The following is a 10072-nucleotide window of genomic DNA, read 5'->3' on the forward strand; positions in this document are numbered from 1 at the left end:
TCTTTTCTAATTTATCATTTTAGCTTTCAGGGACCCTAACAGGTCACTTGACTGGCTCATGGTCACACAGCTAGGGTGTATCAGGGTGTGTAGCTGACCCTAAGCCTAACTCTTTTTAGAGTTCCTTAGAGGTTAAATGACTTGCCCAGAGTAACGTGACTAGTAATGACTCCAAGCCTTGTGCTCTTACCCTTTCTTATTTAAAAGGTTTTCTAATTCTTATTTAGAAGACTTTCTTATCTCAAAACCATTTCTTTTGTGCCCATCAAGCCAAGAAATACAGGGGCTGTTTACTCCAGGGGGGTGGGGGGTGGGGTGGGGTGGGGGTGGGGGGTGGGGGGGGTGTGGGGGGGTGGGGGGGGGTGGAGAAATGCAATAGAAACATGGTCAAGATGAGTTGATAAGGCAAAATGTAAAATGTGAGCATATAGTATATGATATATGTGTAACACACACATATAATATTTGTGAGCATAAATATAAAGAGGTGCACCCTTACTAACCACTGACACCCATTTGGATTGCCTTCAGAAAACAAACTAATTCTTCACAGCAAGGAGTACATATAAGACAGCTTAAGTGCATGCTCTGGGGAAAACCAATTCTAGTCCGGAGCATTCTGCATACATATAAGGTTAGTCAACATACAGTGAGCCCTCAAGGAACATAGGCAGACACTCAATTCAGTGCAGAGATATATACTGTACTTACTGATACAGTCTTCAAAAGAATTCTGAACCAAGGGAAGAGAGCTTGTGGGGTGGGGGAGGTAAGGTGGGGTACACGCGCGCGCGCGCACACACACACACACACACACACACACCAGCACATTGAATTTTTATGACAAATATTAATAGATGATTACTCAAAGATTTTATTTTCATGGAATGTCTATATGTTGATCAATTTCTGATCATGTCTAATAATTTTTTTTCCTGAGGCAAGAGCAAACTGTTTTACCTGGGCTGTTTCTCAGCTGCAATCAAATTGGGGCATTTCTTTTGGGGAATGCGAATTCTCTCTCTGTCTCTATCTCTGTTTCTTTCTGTCTCTGTCTCTATCTCTATCTCTATCTCCATCCATGCATGGGGGACACAGCCTGTGCAAAGACATGTGGACTAGAGGTGGAATGCTGTGTCGAGGCAATAGAAAGCAGAAATGTATAGTAAGCATAGAAAGGTAGGCTGGAATCAGATTAGGAAAGACTTTAAAACCAAATAGAGGAGTTGTATTTTATCTAAGAGGCCATCTGGAGTGAATGGAGCAGAGCACAGACATTTTGAAAAACGTTTCCCAAAAAAAGGAGGGATTCAAACATATAAAGGTAGGGTTTGAGTGCTTCAGTATTAATGAACAGCTTTAAATGTAGCCATTTTACTAGGTTACCTCTCTCTTTCTCCTTGTTTCTTTTACTTGTGCTTTTTGTTGGTGAACTGCTAAAATGCAGGCCTGAATCAGTGTAGAGTCCTCAGGAGATGAGAAGGGAAGGCCAGTAGATGCTCTGGAAGAGCTGAAGCTGGAAGCCAGTGGATAAGAGCAGTAAGCAGCTCAGTCCTTTGAGCCAGGGCTGATGACTGAAATTTGGTGCAAGGAACTATACCTCTCAGTGAGAACTTCCCTGCTGAATGCAATATTTTACTCTTCCAGGATGAATTTGGACAGACAAATGACTCAATGTCCACTTTTGCTATTTCTCAAAAGGAAGTATCTTCGTATATTTCTGAAGGCCTCTCAGGAAGTAGGGTTAGATTTGACCCCTGGAAAAGAAACTATTGGTGGTAGCTAAAGAAAGGCAGATTTTATGACAGAAAAAAAAAATTTCCTAACAATTAGATCTGTCTAGCTCAAGAGCCAACTCCCTTGGAAGGTAGACATAGATGGACTTGTTCAAGTGAAGGCTGAATAAGGGGCTTTCTAGACAAAGTTTACACTTTTGGTAGAGGTTGTGTCTGTTTTGTGACTCTTTCGATTTTTTTAATATATAGAAAATATTTTATTAAGTGTCTGATTAGAAAATGATATTTAATGGCAGCAGAGGCACGTTAGTGGTGTGGTTATAAAAGTCCTGGTTCTGATACAAATTGGTTGTGTGACCATAGGCAAACCACATATCCACACCCCTAGGCAACTCTGTAACACTCTAAATTGCAGAACAGATGCAGGCCTGCCCTGATGGAGGGAGTTTTCTGTTTCCATCACCTGTCATCCTCTTTGTCTCTCTGTCTCCCAACAATGACAAAGCAGTCATTTTCCGCTTCCACCCATCCATCCACTGAGAAAAAGGTAGGTAGAAATACACAAAAAATATATAAGCACAGTCAAGCACAATCTTCAGATTCTATGATTTTGATTTTGATGAAGCAGTGGCAGAGCAGATAGAGTCTGAGTTTGTGTCCTACTCAGACACCTACTAGGTGGGTGGGATTGGGCAAGTCAGTTAACCTCCCCCAAGCCTCAGTTTCCTCATCCGTATGATGGGGATAATAATAGCATCTTCATTGCAGTGTTGTTGTGAAGATCAGATGAGATAATGCATGTCAAGTAGTATATAAATATTAGATATTATTATCTTTATTTCATAATCATCATCATCTCATTTCAGAAATATAGGACAACAGGACTTAAAATAACTAGGATATTGCTTATTTTTAAAACCACTGTCTAGTCAGACCATAAAGCTGAAAACTCTATCCCCAAACTGCTTTTTTATTTGTTGTACTTGGGGGGACTTGAATGTCATGAGGCTTTCAAAATTAATCTGGGCCTTAACTCAGATTTATAACACAGAAACCACAGATTACTATGAGATTTCGTCAGTAAGACTAAGTGCAGAGTCAGAGGCTCTAGGTTAAAATCTGTTAAAAATCTAAAATCAGCTATTTACTACCAGTGTGAGATTAGGCAAGCTGGTCAACCTCTCATTACCTCCCATACCTTTAAATGAAGGAGTTGGATTAGAGATCCTCTAGTTCCTCATCTGTAAAATGAGCTGGAGAAGGAAATGGCAAATCATTCCAGTATCTCTGCCAAGAAACCCCAAACAGGAACGTGGAGAGTAAGGCGCAAGTGAAAAATGACTCACCAACAAACACAAAGGCCCTTCCAGGACTATATCCTATAGTATGGTCCAATGAGTGAGTGCACTGCTCAGGATCTGGAGATTCAGAATGTCTCCCGCCTGGATGACCCTCAGACTCTTCCTTAAGGACAGAGTTGGGTGGCAAGAGGGTAGAGGGATTCAACTAGCAATCAGATCGGGCTTTACCACCTTGTTCTTCCTTTCCTGAACATGGTTAAGGTGGAGCATAACATCTTAAAGATCAGCTGCTTTGAAATCCTTGGCGGTTTCTTCATAAATAATATATCACAGCACTGCATGTTATATCATTGAAAAATCTAGATGCTCCTTCAAGACTGGCTTTTAGAAGTAGCAGAATTATAGTAGAAAACCTGAAGTGGCCTGAAGTTAGGAGCATAGTGTTTGGATCCTGACTCTTTGCTCTTTACTTATTAGCTGGATGACTCTGGATATATATATGTATGTGTATATATGTATACACACACACACACATATATACATACACACATATATATATATATGAAATATGTGCTTTTCCTTCTTAATGCTTCCATCTATGAGTAAAGTTTGTGTCTGTATGTGGATATATTTCTATAGAGGTATATATGTATATGCACATGTATACATACATACATGTACATGTGCGCATAATACAAACATACACTATATATGGTATGTATGTATATATGTATACTTATAACAGTATATACTTATAATTACATATATGTACATGTATATACACACACTTATAACTAGACACATTGCTTTACTTGATAGAATGTAAAATCCTTGAGGGCAGAGACTATTTCATTTTTGCTTTTATATCTCTGGTGCCTGGTATGTAGTGGATTCTTAATAAATGTTTGTTGATTGACTACTTCACATGATTTAGAGATAGAAGAGACTTTAGAGATTATCTAGTGCAACACTCTCATTTTACATATCAGGCAACTGAAGCTCAGAGAAATTAAGAAACTTACCCAGAGACACACATGCTATAACATCTTAAAAGCCACTTGATTTGAACCCAGGTACTTTGACTTCTAATACAGTTCTCTTTCTACTATGTGATGTTCAGCAAGTCACTTAACCTCTTTGGGTCTCAGTTTCTTCATCTGTAAAATGGGGTAATAATATTAGAGTACTGGGGATGTCCCCTTTTACAAATGGATCCCCAGAGGGGGGGAAAACTACCAAGGATCAAGGCACTCTGTGGGTTGCTGTCCACTAAAAAAACCATAGGTCACAAGCCTGATCGATGTGTTTACTTTTACCAGCCAGCCAGAGGACACATTAATTCAAAACAAAATCTATTTATTAAAAAAGCAGAGCAAATAAAATGATAAGAAAAGATCTTTAATAAACACATGGGGTATATATTCTTGCAGGTTACTATACCAACAGTATTCCCACCAAAAGGGTATAAGCTCTTTGAGAACAGGATTGTTTGTCTTTGTTGCCCTTCAGGTAAAGGTTGGATTAAATGAGCTTTATTGTTCCTTTTAACTTTTCTTTTTCATTTTAGTAGTTCCTCATGCTGTGCTTGGTACATAGTAGGAACTTATTAAATGCTTATTGATTGCTTGATTGGGAGAGGGCCCCTGCACAGAGATTCCACATAACTAAGGGATATGTGTGAAGAAGCACATTCCAGGGACTCAGGTGGCCAGGACATGCATGTGGAAGGCATACATGGAGAGGAAATGTGTGTCCAGGGCAAGTGGGCTGCTAACATACTTTGGTGATGTCATCATGCTACTTTTCCCAGTGCCTGAAACGTAGTAGGCACTTTCTCTAATATATAATATGTATATGTATTGTATGTATGTATGTATATATATATATATACACACACGTATATAATGTATATATTAGGGATAAATATTAGCTATTATTATTAGACTATGTTCCTCAGCATCAACATAGCCTTCTGTTTATGAGTAGGCATTAGTGTTTGTTTAGTGAATGACTGAGTTAATGAAAGTAGGACTCTGCAAACCTTAGAGTCCTTTCTTAATGCAAGCCATTTTTATTATTTTCTCAATTTAAAGCCACTCTTTTGACCAATTAAATAACTTGACCTAATGGTGTCAATCTCTTGAAACTACAACTCTGTGCCTAGACCAAGATTTCCTTATAAACTTCAGGGGGTCTATCAAGTCTCCACCCCCTGTGAACTCTCCAGTTGGTGCTAGGGAAAATGATGGCAGCTGTTTCCTGAGAAGCACTTCCCCTCCCTGCCCCCCAGTGGTCCTGGGACTTTGGTGTTCTATCACTTCGTTCTGCTGAAGCCGCAGAGTAGAGAAATGCCATCAGTCCCGTGAGGAGGTTCTCTTTGAAAGGACAGGATTTTAGAAGCTCTCCTGTGGTCCTTTGTACTAGGATAATAGCTTACTATAGTCACCAGTTGTATTGTGTTTGCTTAACATTTGGGTTTCTGCCAGGTAATTTGCCTATAAGCTATGCATAGAAGAATAAAGAAACCATCCATCTAAAGTATTCAGATTTTGGCCTTAATTAAAATGCAAAATAAATATGTAAAGGCTAAAGTGCATGAATTATAAATATATATAAGGGTGTCTATATTAAAATAGGCTTTCATGGAGAGGCATGACTGTGTTGATGGCGAGAGAGGAAGCGGGTATGCAGTCCGACGAAGGCAATATAATTACGGGAGCCTGTGCTCAGCAAGATTGGAAACAGATCTATTGTCAGAAAATGAATCCTTGTCTATGGTCCTTATTCTAGCTCCTTCACAGATTTCTTTCCACCTTTGCTAAGGAAAGGATTAATCCTGACCCTTGTTATTTAAATTGCTCCCGGGCCTAAGAAGCAGGCCTTTAGTCTTTTAAAATCCTTCACCTGCCAGGAGGAATAAAGCCTTTTCTATCCATCGCTTCGGGCAGAATGTGCCCCTCCCTGCTCACCTCAAATGCCCTACCATTGAAAGCCTGGAATCTTGTAGGCCAAATCTTGTCAGCTAGCATTCTTAAGTTTGATTGACAAGCCTCAAATAGAAAACAAAAGTGGAGAAGGGGTCTCAGTAGTTTCCCAGCAGTCACATTTATTCCGTGCTTTGTGGTTGACAAAGGCTTTTCTCACAAGGACTAGGGTGAAGGGAGCATCTTCATTTTAGAGCTGAGGTTCCGAAAAGTGAGGGGACTTGGCCAAGGTGGAAGTGCACACCCAGGTGTCTGGACTCCAACACAAGTACTCCTACTACACTACTTTGCCTTCAAATATGAAAGTTTAGGATCTCCCATTCAGGGCCCAGGGGAGAGATGGGGCAGTAATTCAGTCCCACAAGTACTTAAGAACCAATGGCAAAGCACTGCATAAAGATGGCTGAATTTAATTCAGTTAAAAATATTTATTAAGGGCAAGGGTATACACTGGTAAGTTTAACAACAGGCTTTCTGTTTTAAAAAAATATGTGGGTGACTTTGAAGTTTAATCTGCATGATTAACTCTTTTTTAGGTCTGTGCAGGTTTTTTTTTTCCCTCCAGTTGTGCCTTACTCTCTCTGACCTCATTTGGGGTTTTCTTGGCAAAGACACTGGAGGGGTTTGCCATTCCTTTCTCCAGCTCATTTTATAGATGAGGAAACTGAGGCAAACAGGGTTAAGTGACTTGCCTAGGGTGACACAGTGTCTGAGGTGGAATTTGAACTCAGGTCTTCCTAACTCCAGGGGGTTCTCTTTTCACCGCTTTTTGGCTGCCCATTTTTAAGTGTAGAAATCAATAAAACAATAAATCAAGCCCTGTAGCTATTTGCTGATCTCTGAGGTGTGAATACTTACACTGAAAATTTAAAAAGTGATTCCTGCAAGTTGGTTAGAACTGCCTCCAGTATGCTACTGATTAACTGTCTACCACAGGAGGCTGAGGATTCAGCTGAAATGAAACACAGTTCCTGCCCTAAAGGAGCTTGCTGCTAGCTGGTGCTGTGGATAGAGCACTAAATCTGGAGTCAGGAAGTCCTTAGTTCAAATGTGGTCTCATATATCCATTAGCTCAGTGATTCTTGGTGAGTCACTTAATTTCTTGCTTGTCTGAGTTTATTCATCTGTAAAGTGGGGATAATAAACCTCAAGTAGGAAACAAAAGTGGAAACGGGGTCTCAACAATTTCACTGCAGCTCACATTTATGAGGTGCTTTATGGTTGATGAAGGCTTTTCTCACAAAGACTAGGGTGAAGTGAGCATCTTTGTTTTAGAGCTGAGGCACCTCCCAGGTCAGAGAGGATAAAATGAGGTAATCAAGATGCTACATAAACTCTAATTATCATCATCATCATCACCATCACCATCATCACCATCATCATCATCATCGTCACCATCATCACCATCACCATCACTATTGTTATTATTATCATTACTAAGGGGCTATAACATTTAAGAGAATCACAGAATCGTAGGCTCAGAGTTAAAAAGGATTTTAGAAGTCCAACCTCTTCCTTTAACATACAAGAAAAATGAGACCCATAGAGGTAAAGTAGTAGGGAGAGAATGCTGATGACTAGGGCCATCAAGAAAAGTTTCCCATAGGAGGCAGTGCCTGAGTTGAGCCTTGAAAGAAGCTGTTCTCTAAACTGCTTTGAGCTCTTAGATATATGAGATATAATTCTCCATCCAAATGAATATTGTCTCCTTTTAAGCCCCCAAGGGTTCTTTCCAGCTCTAAATCCAGGGTCCTGGGATTCTTGTAGTTATTGCAATGCTGTTGTCACCATTCAGAGTATGCTTGGACTCTTCTTCTGGAATGGCGTTCAGAACCTATGGATACATTCATTTAAGTAAGTTCTCAATGGCATCCATTCGTTCACTCGACAAATTTTTCACAAGTTAGAGATGGAAAATCCTTAGTGGTTACCTAGTTCAACACCCCTACCCCACTTCTATTTTACATGTAGGAAAATTGAGGCTCAGAGAAAGGTTAAGTGACTTGTTTATCATCACATAACTAAGAAGTGAAACAACTGGAATTTAAACCCAGGTCACAAATCTTAGTCCTTAAAGGATTGGAACTGATGTTTGGAAGCAGCCAATTGATATGAGAGGCAGAGAATGGGGTTGGAGCCAGAGGACTTGGGTCCTAATCCCAGTTTTGCCACTTATAAGTGGTATGACTTTGGCCTAATGACTTAATGGAGAAACTAATGAATGACAATCTGCTGCAATGACTAGAATGCTGGTTTTGGAATTAGGAAGATTTTGGGTTCCAATCCTGCCTTTGCTACTTAGCCACATGACCTTAGATAAGTAACTTAACCTTTCTAACTTCGGATTTCTTTTTTTATCGGAGGGAATTGGACTAGATACCCTCTAATTCCTTCCCAGCTCTCATTTTGGGATCCTAGTCCTTGTCTTGTGAACTTCACAGATTATTGTGAGGTACAAATGAGATGTCTCTGAAAGCACTGTATAAACACCAAAGCACATAGAAGAGATTGTTATCATGAGCATGGGTTATCAAGTTATTCTTTTGACCAGTTAGATCTTAGAAATTTTTGACTCCAAACTAGGGCTTATAAAACAGCTATGAAGGCTCTCCGTTCATCTTTCTCTCTCTCTCTCTCTCTCTCTCTCTCTCTCTCTCTCTCTCTCTCTCTCTCTCTCTCTCTCTATCTCTCTCTCTCTCTCTCTCTCCCCCTTTCTATGTGTGTATATGTCTGTATCTATTTATCTACTGTCTATTCATTCTCATGTGTCATTACATATTTGCCATACCAAGAGGAATTTTTCCATTTTCTATTTCCTCATGTAGTGTATGTACTGCCAGGTATGCTCACATATGTGTTATGTATATATTCATGTGCATAAATGAATGAAGATTTTTAGGAGATATGAAAAGACATCTCTGGAGTTTTGCTCACTACTCTCTAAGGGAGAATTTGATTCCTGCCTAGAGGAGAGCAAGAGATTAGATACATAAAGCTGAACCACTTAGCTCTCCTCACAGAGGGGTTAATGGATGAGAATTACAGCTATCTGCCCTCCTAAATATTGCTAGTTCAGGCAAAATGATTTTACGGTTCAATATACTTTCCTGGTTGCTGTCCCTTAATGGGGAAAAGAGTGTCCCAAGCTATATTTGAAAGCTTTGCTCTCTTCTCATGAAATGCCAGCTACACAAAGACCATCAAAAATAATGAATAGCAAATGAATCCATTTATCTATGCTGATAGCAAACAGAAATAAGAGAAGTTATGCAGATTAGACTCTACCAGACAATACACACTATTAATTAAAGTCTTTGTTTCATGTCCTAATGCTCCTTCTAATGATAGCCGGATCATTTTGTGATTTGAAAACTCAAACAATAATACAAAAAAAGAGCTCATTTCTAGACTACTTATTGTTGTTTAGTCATTTTCAGTTATGACCAATTCTTCATGATCCATTTGGAGTTTTCTTGGCAAAGATACTGTAGTGGTTTGCCAACAGGGTTAAATGACTTGCCCAGATTTACACAGCTATTAAGTGTCTGAGGCTGAATTTGAACTCAGATTTTCCAGATTCTAGAACACAGGCTCTATTCACTGGGCCACCTAGCTGCCCTCTTCTAGACTACTATTATGACATAAAAATAATGATAAAAGGGATGGTTTTAGAGAAACCTGGGAAGATTTACACAAAGTGATGCAGAGTGGGAGGAGAAGAAACAATTTATACAAACACAATTTATGCAAGAACAATTTATACAATACTAAAAACATTGTAAAGATGACCAACTTTGAAAGATTGAGAACCCCTACCAATACAATGACCAGTGATAATTCTAGAGGTTTAGTGATGAAGAATGTTACCCAGTATCTAACAGAGAGATGGTGGATTTTTATGCAAAATTTTTAGATTTGGTCAAATGTAGGAATTTGTTCTGCTCGACTATGAACATTTGTTACAGCAGTTTTGCTTTTCTTTTTCTTTTCAGTATGGTGAGGTGGGAGGGGAAAAATAAGTTCTTGTTAATTAAAAAAAAAGAAAATTAGA

This window comes from Trichosurus vulpecula, chromosome 3 (genome assembly GCF_011100635.1).
Source record: "Trichosurus vulpecula isolate mTriVul1 chromosome 3, mTriVul1.pri, whole genome shotgun sequence".
NCBI lineage: Eukaryota > Metazoa > Chordata > Mammalia > Diprotodontia > Phalangeridae > Trichosurus > Trichosurus vulpecula.